At 30.9% G+C, this 23,412-nt stretch overlaps 1 protein-coding gene and 1 long non-coding RNA gene across 3 annotated transcripts in view; both read right to left on the reverse strand.

The window, feature by feature from the left end:
* The window catches only part of LOC129917867 (matrix metalloproteinase-2), a 319,353-nt gene that overhangs the window by 115,371 nt on the left and 180,570 nt on the right, over nucleotides 1-23,412 (reverse strand). The gene's annotated exons all lie outside the window — the stretch shown is intronic.
* LOC129917881 (uncharacterized) lies at nucleotides 849-22,888 on the reverse strand. The gene is made up of 2 exons (XR_008772890.1): nucleotides 19,985-22,888; nucleotides 849-895 (listed from the first exon to the last, which is right to left on the reverse strand). It is a non-coding gene; the product is annotated as an uncharacterized LOC129917881 (long non-coding RNA).

The following is a 23,412-nucleotide window of genomic DNA, read 5'->3' on the forward strand; positions in this document are numbered from 1 at the left end:
AGTTGTTTAAGTCCTCGACGAAGCCTATAATTCGAGTGATTTATGGCCAACTCAGGGATCTACAGCCGACTGAAGGTTGGGTATTTAATTTACCTCCGAAACGGTGGTGCTCCCATATATACGTCAGTCAGAGAGAAGTGAGGGAAAGGCAAAAACTTTCCCTCAATGGACTCCAAAGTATTTTCATAACAAAAATCTCTATATATGTATGTGTACCTACGCGTATATATTCGTCCTGGACATTGCTACATAGGAATGAGAACAGGCAACAAAAAGGAACGGGAAAGAAAGATAGAGTATATGCATAGAGAGAGTCGGGTGCGGTGGTCTGCTAACATATTAGTTGGATCACCATTTGTGAAATTTCCTGTACCCTATTGCTCTTTTAGTATATTCGTCGGGGTAAATGATGGATTGTGTAAGCTCTCTCCATGCCAAAGGACCAGAGCAAGGTGGGGTTTGGAATTGGGTTGGGGTTTTTCTGTCGGATGTTAATCATTTTGCCACGTTTTGGTAGCCGCCGCCATCAGAACTTGAATAATGTGGTGAGAGAAAGGTAAAGAACGTGAATAAGGCATTGGTTTGTGTATTGAATTGACAAAGGATGAACAAGGAACGCGTTTTGCTGCGCTAACTGTGTAGGGATGTAGAATTAAGTTTCGTCAGTAAAGGGTCTATAATAAGCTCTTTAAATTAATGTGATTTTGTTAAGATTTGATGAAAAGTAGAATGTGAGAGGTTGTTTGTTGTTTTTTTTTTTTTTAATACCATTTTGTGGGAGTTTAATTTCATTATTGGGGATTATCTTGTCATTTAAGTGAAAATTAATTGATTTTTATTCGCTTGGCTTACTTACTCAGGTTTAGAGGTTATAGAAATTTAGTCAGCAACTTACCTGAAAAGTGAAAGAAAAGAAATTTAAAAAATTGTTTCACGTTGAAAAAAAGTTTATATTTTAATTTATATTTTAAGAAAATAATGATTATAATTTTTACATTTTGGCCTAGGTTTAAGGGCGAACTAGTAGATGTTTTTTTTTTTACAAATGGGATGAACAATATGTGCGAGAATAGTGTCAATAAGTTAGCTCAACTCTTCCTATTAAGATGCAATTTGTTCAAAAAATTAAATACAATGCAATCTATCGTCTTACTAAACAGTTCAAAACCAAATTCTTAACAAAATAAAAATTTGGTTGACCTGGATCAACTGATTATACTTAAATCCAATATTGAACACATTTTTGAAATCAATTCAGCAAAATTTCTAACATAATACTGTTTTGAAAAAGAAAATTCGATTTAAAAGCTTATTCTGCCCGCCATTTTGGAGCCACTATTTGTAAAAAAAAATATTTGGCAGCCTTTGGTGTTTTTAATACTAATACCTCTAAGTGTACCAAATTTCGTCAAGAAATGAACGTGTACATGATTTTAAAATCCAAAACTCAAGTAGCACACTGGTGTATAAATTGGTGTAAATTCATTAATTTTGGTGTAAAATTGAGAAATTTGAATAAAATGGTGTATTTATCAAAAAAGATGGTATAAAAATTATACCATCATCTTTTCTGTGCAAAATTTCAACATTACTTTTAAGATTCCGTGCAAAAAATACGCCGATATTCAATTGTTTTTATAATACACCATTATTGGTGCATAAAATCATTCGATTCGCAAATGAACCGAAACCGTATATTTTGTACACTCTCTTTGGTGTAGGAAGTACACCCTGTGGACATAAAATTTACCAGACTGCATAAGTAGGACACGTCATATTTTTCCATGGCCGCCATTTAAATAATGAAGACAGCGATTAATTATATTACTATAATAGAACTATATCGGCCTAATTATCCCGCATTCTTACTTTTTTTCGATTCGTTTATATTATAATAAGAGAACGCTTCTAAAAAAAATGTAAAAACAACAAAAAAATTATTATTTTTGAAAAACTGATTTTTAAAATAAAAAAAAAAAATCATTAATTCATTGAAATTTTTAAGGCGCTCGAATTTTTAGACGGGGTAGTATCTAAAATCAGTAGATGGAATTTGTTTCGTTCTTAAACTAGGCACTCAAATTCATATTTAATCATAAGTTAATTGTATTGTGATAGAGAATAATTTATTTTCATTTATTTCAAAAGAAATAGCTAGTGTACATTTTAATTCATCAAACTATTTAAGGTTAAAGAATAAACTTTGGTTCAAATTATAAATCAGAATAATTCAAATGGTGTATTTTATCCATAGATTTATCGTGTATTTTTCAATTTCAAAGGAATAATTTTTCACCAAAAACCAGTTCATTTTTTATACCAATAGCTCTATTTATATACCAAAATCGGTTTAATTTTTTAACCAGCGGAGTATATTTTTTATATTCAAAATGCATATCACGAAAGTGCAAAAAATACTCCAAATATTTTGGTGTATTTTAGACTTTTGTGCTACTTGAGAATGCATCAACGGCACCACTGTGCGTCGACTTCTTGAGCACTTGCTCAGGAAGCCCAATTAGGCCTGATTAGGGCCTACTGTTTTGACAGTTGCACAGAGAGAAAATAACCTGGTATATTTAACTACTTTCTGGTATATTTAACTATTATTATGATTAAATATACCAGAAGTAATTTCATAAAGAGTAAAGAAGCTTAAGAGTATAAAGAGGCTTTATAATTTTTTTTTATCTGCCTCCAAATTTATTCTCCGAAATATGCCACTCAATAATCAAAACAATAAACAATATTGACAAGAAAATCATTCTGCTCATCATAAAACTCAAAATTTCATTATCGAATGCAACAATTTCCATCACACCAGACTTCTGAATTAATTTTCTCTAAAATTCTACGACGAAACAAATCTATTTCTTGCGAATGAAAAAAATCTGATATAATTGAGAAGTTTAAAAATGATATCTTCTTCTGTCAAAACTTTCTATACTGTAATAGTTAACTTCTCTAGAAACAATCTAGTTAAAATGAACAGATTCTTATGGTTAAATGAATAACTTCTAAGAATACAGAATCCAAACATCACTCTCTCATTTTTTTTTTCAAAATTAAGTTCCTCTTGACAGTATCTTAAAAATTCAAAATAGTCATCCCTATATCTCGCATCAGCCCTCTTATGTGAGAGAAAATTTACAACATAAAAATGGAGACAGGCAATAAAGTTTAGATGGATATTTATGCAAAGTAAATTATTTGTCGTTAAATGTTTTTTACGTTCTTCCCTCTCAGCTCAAAATTTTGTAATCAAGTTTTCGTCCTATATCAGACACAAACACCCTAAAAACCTTTCGAATGATGTACAATTTTAGAGGGTGTAAGACGGCAGATACATACCTACCTTTACGAAATTAAATGAATGTGAGACTGGCGTTGGGCGCCACGCATAGTTCAAACTTTTAAAGCATATCACCTTTTTTGTTGTTGTTGTTATTGGTGTTCGTGTGCTGTGTCGCAAGTAAGCAAAAATATAAATCATAAATTAATTTTCTTCCAAAAGTCGGCGGATGTTGCTGTTCTGTTGTGTCTTCTTTCTTGGTTAACTTAACTGAGGTAGATAGATATTCATATTTTTTCATTTAATTTTTTTTTTTTTTTCAATTTAGAACCCTTACAACTTAGAGTTTGAGCCTGCTTCTCCTTGCAAAAAAGCCTTTAAAAGATCAGCAAAAATATTATATATATTTTGCGTTTAGCTTTTGGGTAGATTATGCCACACTCGAGAAGTTGGCTTGCCACGTTTCTGTATATAGTGTCGCACCGTGTCGTTTATTTCCTTCTATTTCTTTCTTAAAAAAAAAAAAAAAATCAACATCAACCACGATGACGACGACGATAGTGATGTTGATGGTGATGATGAAAAATCGTTCAAGCGTTGAATATGTATAAATATACCTAAGTAATTTTTATGAACCCTCCTATGGCTGCACTTTTTGAGGTTAGAGGTTGCTCAAATGATGATGATGATGATAACGTTACGCGTGAGCTCTAAGAAGTGAAGTGTCAAAACGTTTTCGCCAAAAGCTGTCACACACAAAAGGGGTGGGATATGAATTTAAGACTTAAAACGTTTTAGTATAGGGAATCTCTCTCTGATACAGATGAGTGGAGGTATATACATTTTCGTATATATACCTATTTTGGAAGACATTTAGTTGCCAACTTACGAGCTTATAAATGTTAAAGAGAAGTAAGAGGAAGTGTAAATTCGTTGATAAATCTATATGAGTTCCTTTCTGTCGGGACTTTAGGAAAGAGAAGCTGGAGAGACGATATGCTGTGTCATATAAAAGAGGCTTTAAATTCATTTCTGGTATAAGTAGATATATATTGAGTACAGTAAAGTATAAGTAAACTCAAAATATGTCTTCCATTATGGAATTGTTTTTTGGTTAAAGGATTTATACAGATTCGTCTTTTTCAATTTTATCTACGTAAAGTGACAACTTATCTTATTTGAAATGAATTTGCTACATGTGAGCTGACATGTGAAATGAAGTTTATGTTTATGAGAAGTCTAAAAAGGAAATGAAGACTTATTTGTTTGTTGTTCTTCCAAGACTTGTTTAAGAGGCTCTTTTTTGTGTGCAAGAACCAAAGGAAAGAAACAATCAAATTTAACGAAATCTTTGGTAAAATTTAAGGACTGACAGTTTTCATTCATAAACCTTTAGTATTCATAGTCTTAATACTTGTGACACACCAGGAGGTGTGGTTTTAGCTTTCCTGTTTTGAGGCATATTAAAACCCTTGTATTCAATACATTGCTGAAATGCGGGTGCTTTTTGAAACGGTTGGTAAAATTGTATCGATATCAGTAGTGTGTAACAGGCATTAGATTCTTTTCAGAAAATGCAATACTTTATGGAAGGAAAAATTTATTAAAGTATTTTCAAAAAATAAATTGGTATACTTTTCTCTATACATTACACAGGCACACAAAAAAAAAAAAGTTTCATGTACCAGGAACCAGACCTATCTTTCTATATGTTTTTGGACCCGCTGAATTTGAATTTTGTCCGTTTTGTCCGAACACCCTCCATTTTTGAGAAAAATGCAAAAAACTCCAAAAAAGTCATAAAAATTCAAACAAAATGCAGTCAGAGCTCAAAACTGGAGGGTAACCGGGCCAAACGGTCTTGAAATTCGGCGTGTCCAAAAACATATAGAAAGATAGGGGTGGTTCCTGGTACATGACACTTTTTTTTTGTGTGCCGGTGTTATCATTCGACACATAAAAACAAAATTCCAAAAAATAACTATCAACCCGTTTTCAAAAAATTGAGTTTTTAAACAAAACTGAAATATTTAAAAAAAAAATAAGCACTGATGGAGTTTTGAGAACTAGCTACTTAGAAATGTTTGTATACAAGATTTCGTTCAAATCGTTTAGGAGAAAGTCAGATATCAAGAAAACGGTTCTATGACAAGTACTGTGAGTAATAGTCTAAAAATTATTTTTATATTTAAAAAAATTGGACCTTTTGCTAAAAGGTTTAGAAAAGATGTACTAAATAGATAGGGACGAAAAATTCATTGCCAATGGTTCAAAGGAAATATTGTTTACCGAAAAAAAAACTATTTAATTACTGGTTTCTTTTCCAAAACCCTAAATTGTATGTCTTACATAATTTGAAAGTCATTTACAAAGTTTTTATCTTTGTTATTTTATGGACAAGTCTTATTTTTTTTAACCCTTCAAGAAAAAGTCGTTAAAAATTCAGTTGTCAAGTTAAAGCCCCCAAAACAGAATTCATAAGCTTTAATTTTCAAGCTTATTCAATCCAAAAAAAAGCATAACACATATTATTTTCTTCTCATTCTCAGGATCAAATGCAATTCCTTGGTGAATTGTTTCTTTTAACTTTGAGATGAAAAATGAGAACACCCAGAGTTGATTTTGAATTACGAGTAAATTCCAAGAAACAATACATAGTATCAACTTCAAAGAACTCCCAACATTAACCCCTATACAAATCAAATTTCTAAAAAAAAGGAGTATGAACATACATTTGGCTTTCCCCTTTATTCTTAACAAAAGAACACAAATTTGTGTATTTATTTATTTTTTTTTTCTTTCATTCAATGAATTGGCTTACAACACTCGTTTTTTCTATTTAACCGTCATACAACGATAAGTCCCATTTGGTACAATATATCCTTCTAAGAGACTTTTTTTCAAATCCACATTTATTTCCCAAAAAGAAATAATATAAATAAAATCTGAAAAGAAGAAATCCCCAATAAATGTATGCAAAATAGCTTGATTTTTCCTTAAATGTTCGCCTTGAATCCAACAGTGTATTCCCACTTTTCCAAATAAAAAAAAAAATAACCCTCTAAATTTATGCAAAACTGAGGAGGAAATATTGAGATAGATAAGCTTTTTGAAAAAAATAAATACTATTTTGAGATGAGATAAAAAATGTCTAATTTTGCGTAAAAATGTTTTTTTTTTGTTAAATAAAAATAGATTTTTCCATCAAAAAACGTTAGGAATATAATAAAATAGTAGGAACTGTTTTCAACAACAGTAAAAACTAAATTAAGAGCCAAACTTCCTGATATGCCAACTTTTGGAGACCTCAGGAATTGTTTAGTAACGTAAGTAACAAGATTACCAGAGTTACAAGAGTTTCAGAAACGATATTCTGATTTCAAGTAACTCCAATGTTTCAACAAGAATTTTTCACCATAACATATCTTCCTTGTGTAAGAAATGCTTCCGTATAATTTCTATTGAACGATTAGTTCCATCTATAATGAGATGACCCTATACTACCTTAATCATAAAAAGCTCAAAAACTTTAAAATTCTAATAAAAAACCGATTTAAAAAAAATGCATTTTGTCAGGTATATCGAGATTTTACTGTAAAATCAAAATCCCTAAACCAAACAGTGTTTCATTTTTAAGTAATATTTCTATGGCGGTAGCAGCAACAGCAACAACGACGACTTCATCATCATCGTCGTCCTCGTCACCATCCTGTGTTGGTATTATAGCCCACGTTTCGCTCTCACATGCGGTGTTAGCCAACCGTTTGACTTAATTCCTTCCTCCTGCCTACAACCTTTTTACCGAAATCGATGTTATAAGATAGCCTGTGGTAGTCGGGTTATGTTACGTGTGTATATTGACTCTCTTGGTCCTCATGTATCTTTATAGAGAACCCTGTTTTTGGTATTTGTGTATATGATGAGATTCTATACCATCGTATCCTCTTCTTCCACTTGGCTGCCTATAATCGATTTTGGCAACAAGATGAATATACGATAAACCTTTTCCTCGTGTTTTTCCACTCACCGCACCTGGCTTAGAGTTATTTCGAGGGTTTTAAGAAAAAACAAAAAAAAAATCACATAAAATCTCGGCCCCTAGGCTAAGGAAGGAAGCTTTTTTTTTTGTTTCTTCATCATCCTACTCCTGATGATGGTTCTGTTCCATGATTATGCATGGGCATAATATCAAATTACAAACAAGTGCATGTCTAGATACCACAGATGGCTCCGGTTTTTATGACTCTGGAGAGCCTGGTGTGTTACCTGAAACCGTTATTTTTGTTTTTTTTTTGTTTTTGTATTTTTTTATGAGGCACACTATATTCATAATATGGAGAGAGACTCTTTTGTTTTATATAGAACCATCAAGGTGCTGGTGGCATCATATCCTTGAAAATATCGATGGCACCATCATAATAATGTTCAAGTGAAGTGGTTGCCTTTCTATTGTTTCCATCCATTGCACTTGGTGTAGAATTCCCATTCAGCCATTCGAGAATTGAAATTGGGCGATCGACTATAGAGAGTGCGAGAGTGTGTGTGTCTGTGATTGAAAAGAATCTCTCTAAACCATTCAAATGCATCCCATCCAATATACTCACTCACTCTTCCTGTGATGTGCGTCATATCTCATATAGGATTTTGATTTAATTTCGTCCCAATAAATTGTCATTTGCAAGTTGCAGTATGCTCGTTGAAAACATCATACTGCAGAAAGGCATCAGTTCTATATGCCAGTCGGGTTCGGGCACCTCGGGTCTCATTGGGATTTTGGGTGACTGAATGAAGTCAGTATGTCGAATTGAGCTTTGAATACCGATACAACATGCTGCTGCAGTAGCATATCACTATCCTGATGCTGCAAACAATTATATAGGGAGTTCCATTTCAAGTAGTGCAGATATACATGCAATATGGCAATATTGGAGCTTGGTACATCGCTCAAATGATGTATGTCTGACTAAATGAGTGCAGCATTGTGAAGCAATCACATAAAATTCCCAACGAATATAAGTTTATGACGTCTGCTATAAAGTGTAACGAGGATGTATTTTAGGAGGTTTTCATTTGCCAAAGAAGAATTCCGCCCCCTTTTCTGATGTGTTTGGTATTCACCTGTGAATAGGAACTGTCTTAAATGTGACAAAAACTTAATCCATTTCGGTGTGCAGTATAGAAATTTCTAGAGAAGAATCCATCAGAAGGTTTACAGAAAAAGTCAGAACAACACAAAAAAATAAAAGTGATTCATCATAAATACAAAACAGTAGACATCCTTGAAACAGTCCATTAGTCAATGCCAGAAACTTCTCTCTAGGACCAATGTTTCTCCCTTTCTCTGATTCTGACTCTGGCATTCATATTCAATTAAGTCATATTTGCAGGACAAGTGATTTTGACATACCTTACCTATACCTCTATGGTTTGGTTTTAATGTGGGAATACAACGAACTTATGGAACGAATTGGGACTTACTTTGTTTCATTCTTGTTCGCTCCTCTCCATCATCCAGTATTGGTACCTAATTTGATTGAATCCTTCAGATCTGTTCTTTTCTCTCTCTCGTAGTTGTTGGTTTATTTTTTTGAAAATGGACATATCTGACAGATTTACTGTAACTTTTCACCCCTTTTAATCCATTAGTGTGATGTGAATGTTCATTTGGACTTTTCTCTCCCAAAAAAAAAAACAAGACATAACATAGACAAATATGTTAGAGTTTTGTATTCAAGTTGTGTTGTGTGCTATGTGTTTTGTGTTGATTTTGAGGGTTTTTGCTTTTTCTAACCACAAAAATATATTTGTCGAATTGAAGTTTTTACTTCTTCTACTAACAGTACTTTTACCTATGTAGAAGTCCTTTTTTGGATTGTTCAACAATTTATTGTTAGCCCAGATGGAACATTCCTTTGGGAAACTTTATACTATTAAATAATATAAGAAAGTTTCTTATATGTGCTTGGATGTTGTATAAATGGAAGAAATGTGTCTTGGATTAATTGAAAACATCCATTAAAATCGATTAATTTTATTATATGAGAAATTGACTTTTACTTTATTGTGGGTTACTTTATACTGATTATTATTGATGTACAAATTTAGGTACTGAATCTGACTTTACTCTTTGAAGTTGAAATCGTTAGAAAGAAATGGTTTGGGGCAAATATTTCAAGTCAATGGTATTGTAGGGTTATTTTGACTTTTAGCAATTTAAATTTTATAGAGTGATGGAATAATTGAAGTTATCAAATTAAATTTGATTAAATTTAATTTTTTTAATTGAAGTTTGATTTTCAAAAACTTTCTGGAAGGAATTATAAAATCAAAGATATAAAACTAATCAATTTAAATTGTAATGAGGTCGATGGTATTGAAAGCTTAAATTCATTTAACATATTGTTCTTTAACTTTACTTATAGTCAAACAAAAAATAAATAAGTCTCAGAACTTTTTTGTTGTGAGCTGAAGAAAAATAGACTAAGATTTATATGATTTCGAAATAGGACTCGTTGAATGTTAGGCTTACATTTTCTATTACAAACATTTCTTTGCAAACATTTTTCTTAATACCAAGTAAGATTTTAATCCAAAAATCTTTTAAAATAATGAGTAAAATCAGATACTCAGCTCAATTTGAAAAAAAAAAAACATTTAGTTTTTGTAGGAAATTGAAGCTGATATTTGAAAAAATAATTTCAAAAGCATAGGTACATTTTTAGAAAATTATTTGTTTTAAAAACATTTTATTTCAATTTTTCAGCGAAAAAAATTTATAATGTGAAAGCTTTTTTATGAAAAAAAAAATGAATTTTTTGAGGAATTTCGCAAGTAGGTAGTATGAAATATGTTTTTATAATTACTTTAAATCCCTTTCCAATGATTTTATTTACAAAACTAAGTAAAACAGTTCACTTCTTGTACAAAAAGAAATTTAAAAAAATAAATTGAAAATTGTTGATTTTTAAAACTATTTTTGTATGTACAGAATTTTTAATTTTTAAAACGAAGTTAAAACAAAAATTCATCGATTTTTCAAATAAAAAAGAAAAATTAAATACATACATATTTCAAAAATCCAAAAAATTTGTTACTGAATATTTTGTAAATTTATTATGTGATGGTTAATTTTACTCTTCCGCATTACACTTTGTGTTGAAATTGGCTTAATCATTTACGAGAGATTAAGATATAAAATAGTTTTATGGTTTTTAAGTCTTTTTAAGATAATTTATTAAGAAAATATCATCGCTATATTACAAACAATTGAACACAATAATCTTGCATCATAGCAGATTTTATGTTTTAGGGTAGGTAAATAAATCGTTAACCATAAACGTTAAGGAGTTAATCACATTGAACTTTTGATCGTCACTTTGTCACATGCAACGTACTAAAATTTCATCAAATCTTAATACTCCAACTACTCTTTTCCTTAGGTCTGGGGTCCTTTTGGGAGAAGATATTTCAGTTAAAACTTAGTTTATTACTTACAACTCCATACATTTTAAAGTGTATGGTTTTAAAATTTACTTGGTTTAATTTTTGGTTTGCATTGTAACGCTAATAAGCAGAAAAATGATGGCACATTGTAGTTCGATTGAAAATAAATCGCTCTACATTTTTTTAATACATCGAAAATGTGGCGTGTAGGTAAATCACGCCACTAATGGTGTTACCAATAAAAGTTTTAAACAAAGTTAAGTCGCTCTTAAAATGGAAGAAATTCCAGATTTTGAGGAGTTACTTCTCTAATCACTTGGCCCTTGGAAACAAAGCAAACATAATTTACCAAATCAAAATTCCTTAGAAAAATAAACCAAAACATATATAAGAAAAGTATTGCGTGTGAATAACTATTAACATTAAAATAAAACTTGTACACTTTCTGGCTATCTTTTATTTTTTTTTTTTTTTTGTTATGCCTAATTACAACCTCAACTAATATTCCAAACAAACAAAACAACAAAAAAAAAAAATCTTAATAACACTAAGGAAACACACATTTCAAAAACTAACTTGCTTTGGCACATCTTAATGTTCCTTATTGTTGATAGTAATCAAGAGTATATAACAAAAGCCTTAGCGACTTAATGGAATTCTGTAAACACCACTGGGCGTCTCCATTAAGTTGTGCTCTACTCCGAAATAAACTGTTTTTTTTTTTTTTGCTTCACAATAGCTAAGTCAATGTTAGTTTGTTCGTCTCTGTTAATGTTTATTCCTCAACCAAACCAAAAACAAAATCAAAAACAACAACAAAAAAAATTAAGTTAATTTTCGCTAGAATACACCCTATGGAGAAAAACGAGAACCAACTTACTACCACTACTATACACAAACTACAAACAAACCTTGTTACCCATAAGAATAAATTATCACCTTTTTCGAGGTGGCAGTGGGAATTGAAGGGAATAAACACGTAAAGCTTTAATTTAAACCATCACGAGGCTTGAGGTGTGTATATATAGGTACACAAATAAATATATATTTAAAAGGGGCTAAGGAAATTGAAGGAAGGGGAGGGGGGAAGAGAGAGTAGAGAATGAGAGTAAATTCTCATGTAATCTATTCATTACACCTCCACTGGGAATCACAGCTTAAGCGTTTTCCTTCAAATTCTTTAATTCCAACCAAATTGCAAATCGCTAAGGACATTACTCTGGCGGTATAAAGTATAGAGGAACACCGAATAGAGGAGAACTAAGGACATTTTGTATAGTCTCTAGACTCACACCTCTTAACAAATGCCACATAAATCTTTCAAGGCAAATGGTATTAAGAGTAAACACAAACTCCCATTATATGGTCCAAGGACCTACTACTTCTCCCTATATTTGGTGCAAATCCACCGCACTAAGGTGTCTGCTGTTTTCATTCCTATACACATACATACATATATGTATGAAAGCTATTGGATTGTCTCCTCGGGATAAGTGTGTGATTTGTACGATGCCAAATGTTATTGATTGCTAATAAAATTTTCATGATTGTCTCGTCTTTCTCTTCTCCATGTCCTTGTCCATGGAATAACCATTTCCAAAAAGGTAAATGGTAATTTTCCGGAACCATCACCCAATAAACTCCACAAACAATCCTCCTCAATCTATCGTTAAACATTTGGAAGGACCTAAAGATTAGTGTTTTACCTAAATAAAACCTGATTTATATTTAGACAGAACAGAAAAGAAAAGTCAGAGTAAAGATCCTCCCCGCCAAATCCCTTCCGTTCCGTACAAAAAGTAAAAGAATGTCACAAGAGAAGAAATTGTCGAAATGTTATTTATTCCGATGTCCATCTCTTGCTCATCACATTTGTGTGTGTTTTGATGGGAAAGTAAGGGCGTGTTGGCATTTAGATTCCTAAATTGTCTTTATTGATGCCTAAATGGGTGATTTTGTGGATGTTTTCCTCCTCCATTTTATATAAAATGATGTAATCCTGATATCTGTCAGTGCAATCAATTAAGCGAACATTTTTTCCAATTTACCACGCGCGTTGCTTGATGGTAGGAATGGTGAAGTGCGGGGTAGTTAGTATTGAATGAGGGAGAGATATCATAGGACAAACAACAACAAAAAAAAAAAAAACATGACATATCACAGAGACACACTCGACTAATCAATAAATAAAAAATACGATACACAGATATAAGAACAACATATACACACAGAAACAGATATTAATTAGTGACTGAAAAACTGTCATATCTCCAGGAACGGATTGATAATGAGATTGACATGTTTCAGTTTGAGGGCCAATATTTTTGCCTATCGAAATTTCGTGTTGAGAGTTTCGTCCTTGTTGAACAGATTTCTAACAGATTCGTGTATTTTCTGACAGATTGTTATTGAAAGAAGAAATTTTGATTATTAAAAAAAAATGTATAGCGCCCAACAATTAATAACGCCTTAGGATATTATTTGAAAAAAATTCGACCATGGTCATGTTTTCATCCATATGACGGTTGATGGTTGTATTATTCACCGAATGAAGTAATTCTTATAACGCGAGCCAGCGATTTTTTTCCCTCTCTGGAATATATCGTAAATGGATATTTAATGCTGCGAATGAATTGTCACTCTTCGAATGGAGTTACAATCTGTTTTTATTTATTTTTTGTTTTTTAAAGACAGAAAGAGAAGGCAAGAGTAGGATATGCTGCATGTATGTATTTGGAAATGACACGAAAAATTGGTTCGAAATCACGTGTAGCATGCAGTCTTTATATGTGTACATATTATAGACATGGTGCAAACAGAAATTGAAAATGTTAAATTGAATTACTGAATGGTTGATTACATTGAACACTATAATAAAAAAAAAAAAACAAAACAGTTTGTTTAACAAGAAATATTCAATTAAGAAATTTTGTTTCTCTTTAAAATATCAGCGATTTTTTGTAGAGGAAATATTTCTGTAAATATAGGTATAGAAATATATAGAGCTGAAATTCATCAAGTGTTTACATAACTTCTTTAATGGTGTTTGCTTGTAACAAAACCACAGGATATCGATTAACTTTAATATGAGTAATTCTTCGAAAACATGGTTAAAAGACTATTAAAAATAATCAAATGCATAGCTTTTTTTCTTGAAAAGTGTTCCAGAAAAGTTGGATGATGATTTTCAAAAATCGTTAGGCTAGAAATAATGAATTACAAATTCTACGATATTAACAACTATTTTCATGCTTTAAGTACGTTTCTATATACTGACAACATTGATATAACATAAAGTGTTTCTAGATAAAGGACAATCATTATTCATCAGCATACAAAATTCTGATCAAAGTGTATAACTTTTTTTTAGCCTTTTTGTCTATTTCCGTTAACTAAAAAACAAGAAACTTGATCAAAAATCTATTGAAAAAATACCAGTTTTGCAGTAAAATATCAAAATTCATAGAAGATAAGATGAAGTTGATGCACATTAAAAGATGAAAGCTTTATAAGTAGAAAAACGCAGGAATTTGTGGAAAACCATAATTTTTTCTGATAAATAAAAAGAAGCAAATCCTTAATAATTCAAAGAACTAAAATATGTAAACCACAATTTGGAATTTCCTTCGTTTCTGATACTAACAACTTCCTAGATTGGAAATATTGAAAGAATATTATTTCATTTCTACACTTGGTCAACTAAGACTCAAGTTGTTGGTATTATTTTCGTTTTTTTATGATACCTTAGTCGTTTTTGTAAAAAAATAACTCATGCAAATATCAATACCATCCCGGAATGATTTTGTTTCGACTTAATTTCTTCTATAAGGAATTTTGTTTTTGGAAAATGGTAAGAGTCGATTGAATTTGTAAATAACTGTAGTATATAAAAATTTTTCAAAATATAAAAATCCTTTTATCGATCTAATGTCGAAGAATTGATTTTTCAAAAAAAAAAAAAAAAAAATAAATAAATTAATACATAATTTGTATTTTTAAATCCATTGTGTTCGAAAATTTTGCTAAGTTTCTGCATGAAAAAAAATTTGTTGAAATCGGTTAAGTCGTTTACAAGAAAGTTAGAAATCAGTTCACCAATTTTAAAGGAAATCGCTTAAGTAGTAATTTTTCATTACTATCCTTTTTTAAAATGAATTGTTCTAAAAACAATAGAAAATAGTAGAATTTTTGACATAATTTTTTCTTCGACATACTATGATTTCAATTTTCAATTAAATTATCCTTCTCAATTAAATTAAATTTCCAATTTGAATTGAATATCTCTATACTCCATTATACCTCTCCCAAATTTAATTTTTTAATTTTCTTGGATGAAATGAAAACTGCAAAGATTTCATCATTAGTTCAATCTAAAAACATAAAAATCTCAAAAGCTAAATATTCTAATTTACTAAATACTCTCTAACATCAAATCAGTAACAGACACTTCGTCCTCTTACATCGATACAAATTGAAATTCAATATTCATTTCTCCACTTGCTTACGTAATTTTCTTCTTAAATTGAATATTTTAGAAATTAATTTTCTTTGTAAATATTAAAACAACCAACCGTTCAAGGACGAAAAGTATATACAGAAATAAAAAAATATTCATTACGTCTATTCTATCAAAACCCTAAAATATTCCAACCTCTTCAGTAAACGAGAGGGTTTACAAAATATTTTGTTTCTTATTTTTCTAAGATTCGCAAAGTATCTTGTTTCTTGTTTATTTTTATTTTATCTCTTTAAGGATAGAAACAAAAAAAAAATCCTTTTTCGGTGGAAGAAAAAAAAAATGTCACCGTCTATCAGTGGAATGGGAGGATAGATATCCTTCTGACATACCCTCAGGGAGCTACTGTCCATCCAAAAAATCCTTGAGCTTCAACCAACTCACTTATACGTGCTCTCAAAATATTCGCCTCTTTTCGTATATCCTTGAAATCCTTGCTCAAAGAAACAACTTCAATATACACTTGTCTCGTCCTGAATGATACCTATACACAATGCAAAAAAATCTATGATCTTATGTTGGAAGTATGTTTTCTTTTTGAAAATAAAAAAAAAATAGTAAAATTGAAAGTATATGTTGTGGCTTTACACAAACATATCTACACCTCGTATTCGTATATAAATCAACGACAAAACGACATTTTCAGGATATCCAAACGTCACTTTACCGGTCGTCAAACTCTCAATTCAATTTTGTTTTCTCATTCTATCGTTTTGCTTTGCGCTATATTCGGGTGGTGTTTATTTCACAATTTCCACATTTCCAACTCTAGAGAAATTGAAATGAAATTTTCAATGTTTTTCACCTTCAAATTCTTTGGCAGGACCAACAAACAAACAAAAAACAAAAAAATTGGGAATCTAGGATCAAAAACGACTCTTTGATTGTGTGGAGTAGAATATAGAATACCTAACCAAACCGAACTGAAACCTTTTGGTGCCCTGCAGCAACAGCAGCAGTAGCAGCAGGAACCTCAGCTTGAAGTGCAAAAACTGATTTAACTCACCACAGAACAATGCATTTTATGTTGGGAAAGGAATTTTAAAAAATAAAAAATGTCCACCTTACTACACACAACACAATACTATATGCACCTATTCCTGTCCAATAGCTCTCTTTCGTTCGGGATATATAGGAATTCCCTGAATTGCAATAGTTGTGTTACTTTCAACAAACGGCCATAAACACAAACCATTTTTGTTGGGTGCAAAATTTTTAAATGGAATTCCATTTCGATTGGATTTCAGTGTTTTTGAGGTTGAGTGGTGCATCCATGATTATCGAGAAGGGGGATAAATGTTGATGATTTACACATCAGCACATGAAATTGCGGCAAACAAATAAAATCCAATACACACTCATATGGGTTGGTTGGGGGTGATTGCATGAACAAGAATGCTTTTTACGTGATTGTGGTTGAGGATATTTTCAGGCTTTTGGATTCAAAATTTTGGGTGTATATCGTATAATTTGGCCAGATGCAGCGGTTCGAATTTAGTTAGAGAAAATTCATTAAATGATTTTGTTTTTCAGAAAAAAAAAACTATTTTGTGATTCAGTGTTTTGTTTGGGGGGTTTTGTTGTGATTTTGAAAACTTTTAACGAATGGTAATTAAAAAAGCCTCTATGCAAATGGTATTGGTCTAAAAGCTTTAGAGCTGTTAGTTGATCAGACATAATAATTTTAGATAAGAACTGATGATAAATTTTTTGATGCTGGGTTGCCAGCTTTGTTTTATTTGATAGAAGTTCTAATATTGGAAAATCTGATAGGTACAGATAAAATTTGCAGATATGGGTATTTTTGCCAAATACGGAACACCAAACGCAAAGTATTGATATATAATGATGGATTACTATAGTGTTTTTAATTTGTTAATTTCAAAACCTTAAGTTCTTTTCAGGCAAAATAAGACCATTAAAATAATTAAAATAATATATTGGTACTTAAATGACCTAAGGTATGTAATTTATATGAATAACACTTGGTAACGATTTACATACAGATTGAAAAAAAGTAAAAGAATTTGACGAAAACCTATTTTCAATCCAATAACAAAGTTAAAAAACATCACTAAATTTTCTTTCAGTCAAACAGGAGATCAAAATTGTAGTGACAAAATAAATAGAAACGTCCAAATGTACGCCTAGATTCCCGTTCTGAAGACGAAAAACATAACCGAATATTGGAAGGTTTCGCTATGGGATTTTGTAAATTTTTTTTGATTAATTATGACAAAATTCAAAATATTTTGATTTTTAATCGAAACGATAAATTTTTTTAATAAAAAATTAAATAAATAATGTTTTACATACTGGAAAATCCAATCAATTTTAAAAATCGTTCTTGACTCTTTTAACTTAAAAAAAAAAGTGTATGTAATTTTTTTCTAACAAAAATACGATATTTGCCATGTATTGTATCTCGTATCAAGTTTCTAAAAAGCTGTTCCTACGATTTTTAAATCTATTTTATTAACTGTTGCTTTTCACTCTCATAGAAGTCATACTCATATATTTGACTTTCGAATAATTTGATTACCATACATTTTTTTAAACGAATGGCTTAACTCTTTACCTTAGCTCTAGTAAAAAATTCAGAATTATTTTTAAAATAAAATCTGATTTTTTTTTTTATTAAAATTTGTACCTCAAGATCAGAATGGAAATGGAAGAACTTTTTTTATTTTTGTTTATACATTAAACAGGGTGTCCGGTAAAAAATGGATAAGCCTGAAACGGCTGATATCTGCACTTATGACTGTTCTAAAACCAAATAGAAAAAGTTTCTACCACGACAAGTTTAAAAAATATGTATAAGCTTTTTTTTCGTTCAGTGTATTTTAAATTTTATCATCTTACGTTTTCGTTCACCACAACCACGAATTAATGAATTTTAAAAATTTATTTATTATTATAATTTTCTACAATAATTGACTCACTAAATAAGAAGTTAAAAGTTTTCATAACTGTTGCACCTTTTCTTTAAAAAAAAAATTGAAATTAATTTTTCGATGCAAAATGTAAAAAAAATACTTTTAGTATAAAAAAATCTATATGATCGTAGGTGGCCAACTTTTTTAAAAATATGCGCGTTTAATGAGTATTTCAGAGTAGTAAAGGTTTTTATCTTATCTAAAGTATTTAGGAAGTTGTTGGTTATATTACTATATTATTTTTTTCAAATCACTATCACAAATGCATTAGTTCCATCGTTTTTTTCTTAAGTAATATTTTACAATAATTCTTCTAATACATTACCATTAGAAATTGTTGAATAGTGGTTCTTAAAGAAATATTTTAACTTTTTTTTTGAAATGCAAAGTAGAAAAAAAAAATATTTGTTTTTTTTTTTCTTGAAGCATGGGCATAAAATTGTGTATTGGAATAGCTTTTTCTGAATTTTCACATCGTAATAATCTTGGTTTAATGAATAATTAAGATTTTTGGTCTCGTTGGCCCAATGCAACCTCATCAAAAATGTTGGTACGTTATCGAATTTGTGTTTAATTTCCTATCTAATTTTATAAATAATAAATGTGTATTGTGAGCCAGTCCTTAGCAAAATCCATATTTTTTTTCTACTTTGCATTTAAAAAAAGTTAAAATATTTTTTTAAGATTTTAATGTTTCGAAATAAAAATGTATTTGAACAAAAATTATTATTCGAGTGATTATAAATGAAAGTGTTATATTATAAGTCACATTAAGCTATTTTTAGAAGATTAATATAAACAAATGAACAGATCAGTCAACACAAATGCTGTTTTTTTTTCTTCAATCATGCTTCCGGCAAACTTTACAAAATTTTGCTCGTATGTTATTGGTGTTCACACTTGAATCCGTGTTGTAAAAACGCGATGTAACGATCGACACTACTTTATAGGCAAATAAAAGGACGCTGAATCGATCATTTTTTAATACATGATTTTTAAAATGTTCTTGTTTTTTTTTTAAATGTAAATCAGTTTTGAAACCAATACCATTATTGCGATTTACAACTATCAATTGATATTTGATACAAATTAAAAATCAATATCTTATAGCTTAATTAACAAAAGTTTTGATAACAGAGACTACTAATTGACCCAGTTTGTAAACTTAACTAAGAACTTGTGGTAACATTTTACTACTAACACTTTGTTAGCAATTAGGAACATTTTTTCTTTAAGAAATTATATAAAAGAACAATTAAAAAAAATATTGCTTAAAAAAAGGAATCTTTAACTTCAAAAAGCTTATCATTTAAGTTTAAATAAATTTCGTATATTCCAAATGTTAAAACAAAATAAGCCCCATAGTTATTTACGTCCAAGTATAAAAATGAATTCATTAAACCAAAATGCTAGTGAGATAATTCCAAAAATAAATTTAAATTTAGTGAAAAAACCTTTTTTTTAAATTAATATTTTGCTCAATTTTTATAATTATTTTTTATTTTGGAGTAATTTATTTTATTTTTTTTTTTTTATTTTATTTTTAATTTAGTTTATTTTATTTTATTTTATTTTATTTTATTTTATTTTATTTTATTTTATTTTATTTTATTTTATTTTATTTTATTTTATTTTATTTTTTATTTAGTTTTATATTGTTTCAATCAATATATTTTTCTTTTTTATCTATTTTTTATTTTGTATTTATGTTCTTTTCTTTCCATTTTACTAAAATCACCATGGTAATCTATTTCATTTAATCTCTAAGTCATATATATTTTTTTTGTATTCTCTTACCTCGATTTTCATCTTTGCCCGGATCAATCGACCAAACATAGTTTTCTGTCTCTCAATTGCACTTGGCGCAGTAAAACAAACTTTTTCACTTAGTGTCATTTTCCAACAAAAAAAAAAAAGACCAACCAAAAAAATAGGAAGGATTTACGGATATAACATTTTTCTCAGTACTAAACTTCGCCAACAAAAATCTCTCTCTCGTCTTCTCTTGTTACACAAAGATTTCAACTTCATCTCCAATAAAAAAAAAATTGATAAAAATCTACGTTAATCAATTGAAGAATTTATTTTCCTTCTTTGAGAAAATTTCGTCTTCTTTTTGAACAGAAAAAAAAAACAAAAATTACTCGTTTACTGCACTTTCGGTCCATAAATTTCACAAAATAAACCCGACTCATTAATATTTCTAGCAAGAAAAACTGCCGATGATTTCGTCTTTTTTTTTTCTCTTCTTTTTTACAAAAAAAATAGAACTTTATAGTTCCATAGTTCGGCATATAAAAAATTAAGGAGTTGGTATATTATATAGGAGAAAGTTTGAACTCAGCACGAACACTTAAACTTTAACACTTTACAGTTAAACACACAAGAATACAAAAAAAATGGTCATAGATCGCATAAATGTATGTGAGTGTGTGTATAATAAAACGAACAACGTCTCGTGAGGAACTTTTTTAATTGAAAGTAATTAACATTAATTCAGTGTTGGTTGGGTAAAAGTCTCATTGGCGTTGGGTATGGCTATGGCGATGTTGGGTTTGTTGGATTCGGGTCGAAGAGTCTAGGGTTTTGTTCGTTGGTTGTCGTCATGAAGTTTATGGCACACAACGGGGACTAGTTTAATAGTTATGTCACAGTTTCTCTTCGTCCTCGGTGAGACCTGGGCTCTTTGAAGACAGATGGAAAAATCTATCTCTGTGATCCTTGTAATTTTACACGCAGTCATGCCCACCTTTATGCGATATGCGAGGGGGATGTTTGGCTCTACATCTCTCAGCCCATGATGGGGATTTTATTTAGCTCCCACTTTGCAGTTTCAAAGCCAACCACACTAGAAGCAGCTTCGACTACTTAACCCATGATGACAGGGACACACACAAAAAATATAAAAACGAAGAAGGTCCTTGTGACATGTCATCCTCAAAAACATATCACTAGTGCTCCCCGGTGCGCTATACCTTGCTGTATGCGGTGATGAAAGTCTCTTGCGGAGTCAGATCAACTGAAGGATTATGCTGATGACTCTAGTGGTTCTCCAGAATCTTTCCTTTTTTTTGTTCGTCTATCCTTTTGTTCTGAGTTCTGAGAGTTCTTTTATAATTTTTTTTTTTTTATCCTCCATTTCACTAGCTGGGAAGAAGAACAAACACTGTTCAAAGATTCACAAGTCCTATTTTTTTCTTTATATTTTTTTGGATTTTGTTTTTTTTTTTTTGAAGAAAATTATACCAGGAGGAGGATATTTGATGGAATTTATATTCCTGGTGGTATGCGAGCGACGTTCAACTCACTCCGAGAACTTGCGACCGACTAAATGAAAACTCAGCTGTGCGGTTCTATTTGAATGAACTCCAGCCTGGGGCGATAAGAGGCCACAAAATTCCAGCACAAGTACCAGCAGAAGCAGCAGGAACAGCAGAAACAGTAGAAGCAGCAGCAGCAGCTACAACGACCGAGAACACATTGTGTGTGCCGTGGAACGTTGCCGGTGAAATGAGGGCTGAAATGTGTGCTGTTTTGTGGTAAGGGCGCGGGCGCACTTTTATCATGTTCCTCTTTCTCTTTCCTTCGGTTGTTCAATTCAGTTCGGTTGTTATTTTTCTCCTTGAAAAAATATGGAAACCCTCGGAATGTATAGCTTTTTTGTGTCTCAACCTGTCGTCCTGGTTTTGGCAGGGTGCAGGCTGCACAGCAACTGACTGGATAACTGAAAACACTACAACACCAAGAGCTGCTTTTGAACGTTTAAAAAAATTTTTCATTCTACATTTTCTATCTCGGAACTCTGAATATTGTGTGGTCGTCTCCCCGGCGCCAGTATAAGAGTTCCAATTTTTCATTGAAAGAAAAGCTTTGATTTTTTGAAAAATATAAGAGAGTTTCGTGGAAAGGCGCATGTTCAATTTTTTGATAGAGCTTTTTAGTGCCTGGTTGTGTCCCCGATGAATTGAGTACATGCATATGTTTCGTGTAAAACGAGTTCAACCGCACCAGAAAGTCAAATATGTGTGTCGTCGTCTGTTGCAGAAAAAAACAGCAGCAACTAGGCAAAAGCAACCCCTTGGCAATATAAGAGACAGGGAGAGCAACAGCAAGAGCAAAACGCAAGAGAGTGAGATAGGGAGAGCGAGCGAGAAAGTTGGGGGTGCAACTGGAACTAATGCCAAACGACCTTTCTAGCAAATTGGTGACATTTTACGATGCCTGTATACAAATGCAACTATCAGTGTGTCTATGCCGAGTGGAGTTGACTCCCAGGATGAAGTGTTAATTTTTCATTTAGTTTACAATGTCTACTCGTATATAGCAGTGTCATTCATGGCCCCAGGTATATGTGGGGTTGATGTTTGCTCTAAGGCTGGGGCGATTTTAAGTTGTTTATTTTTTTTTCGTTTTCAGTATTTCCAGTATTTTTATTAGTTTGATAGTTTTAATAAAAATAGCCTCCAACTGATTTAGGATTTTTTTTTTAAACGCATTAATCATTTTTCTCGCGTAATAAGAAGGAAATTTAATGATATTTTGATAATAGAGGAGGGGGCAACATTGAACTCTTAATATTATTTTCTGTTTGTATGAATCTATGATAGGCTTCCTCATCAATGGATAAAGTGATTTTCTTTGAACTTGATACTAAATGGTTTTGAGTGATTCTTTGATCTGTTTCTTTATCAGCGTTAGTACAGGACGCTTTAATTATGCGTTTTAGAAAGAACTCTTATTTGGTTGCGAATTCACCTCGTTAAATCAAAGAGATCAAGTTGTTAACTTTAAGCCCGTAAAATCTAACTACACCCTTTTTAACCATGAAGAAGTTTTACAGACTGGTGAACGTAGCAGTCTTGATACTTTGTTATAATTGTGGGTTCTGCACACTTAACTTGATATCAAAATTGTTATAGAAAACATTTCACTGTGCTACAAAATAAAAAAAAAAAAATACACCCGAGAAATAACATAGTGTAGGCTGTTCGTATGGTCGAATAATGCATAAAAATATTTTTGTTATATTTTTGGAACCCTCCATTTTTTTTTTATTTACAAAAAACCATTTTTACAGACCTTACGATGTAATCTATCAATATTTCAGTCATTTTTCTAACAACTCTCAATATGTTATATGTTAGGTTTTTATCCCACAAATCTTGAAAAAGTGATTTTTTCCCCAATTTTTTCAACTTTACCCAATTTTTTTTGCAAAATAAAAC

The sequence above is a fragment of the Episyrphus balteatus genome, chromosome 4, assembly GCF_945859705.1.
Source record: "Episyrphus balteatus chromosome 4, idEpiBalt1.1, whole genome shotgun sequence".
Lineage (NCBI taxonomy): Eukaryota > Metazoa > Arthropoda > Insecta > Diptera > Syrphidae > Episyrphus > Episyrphus balteatus.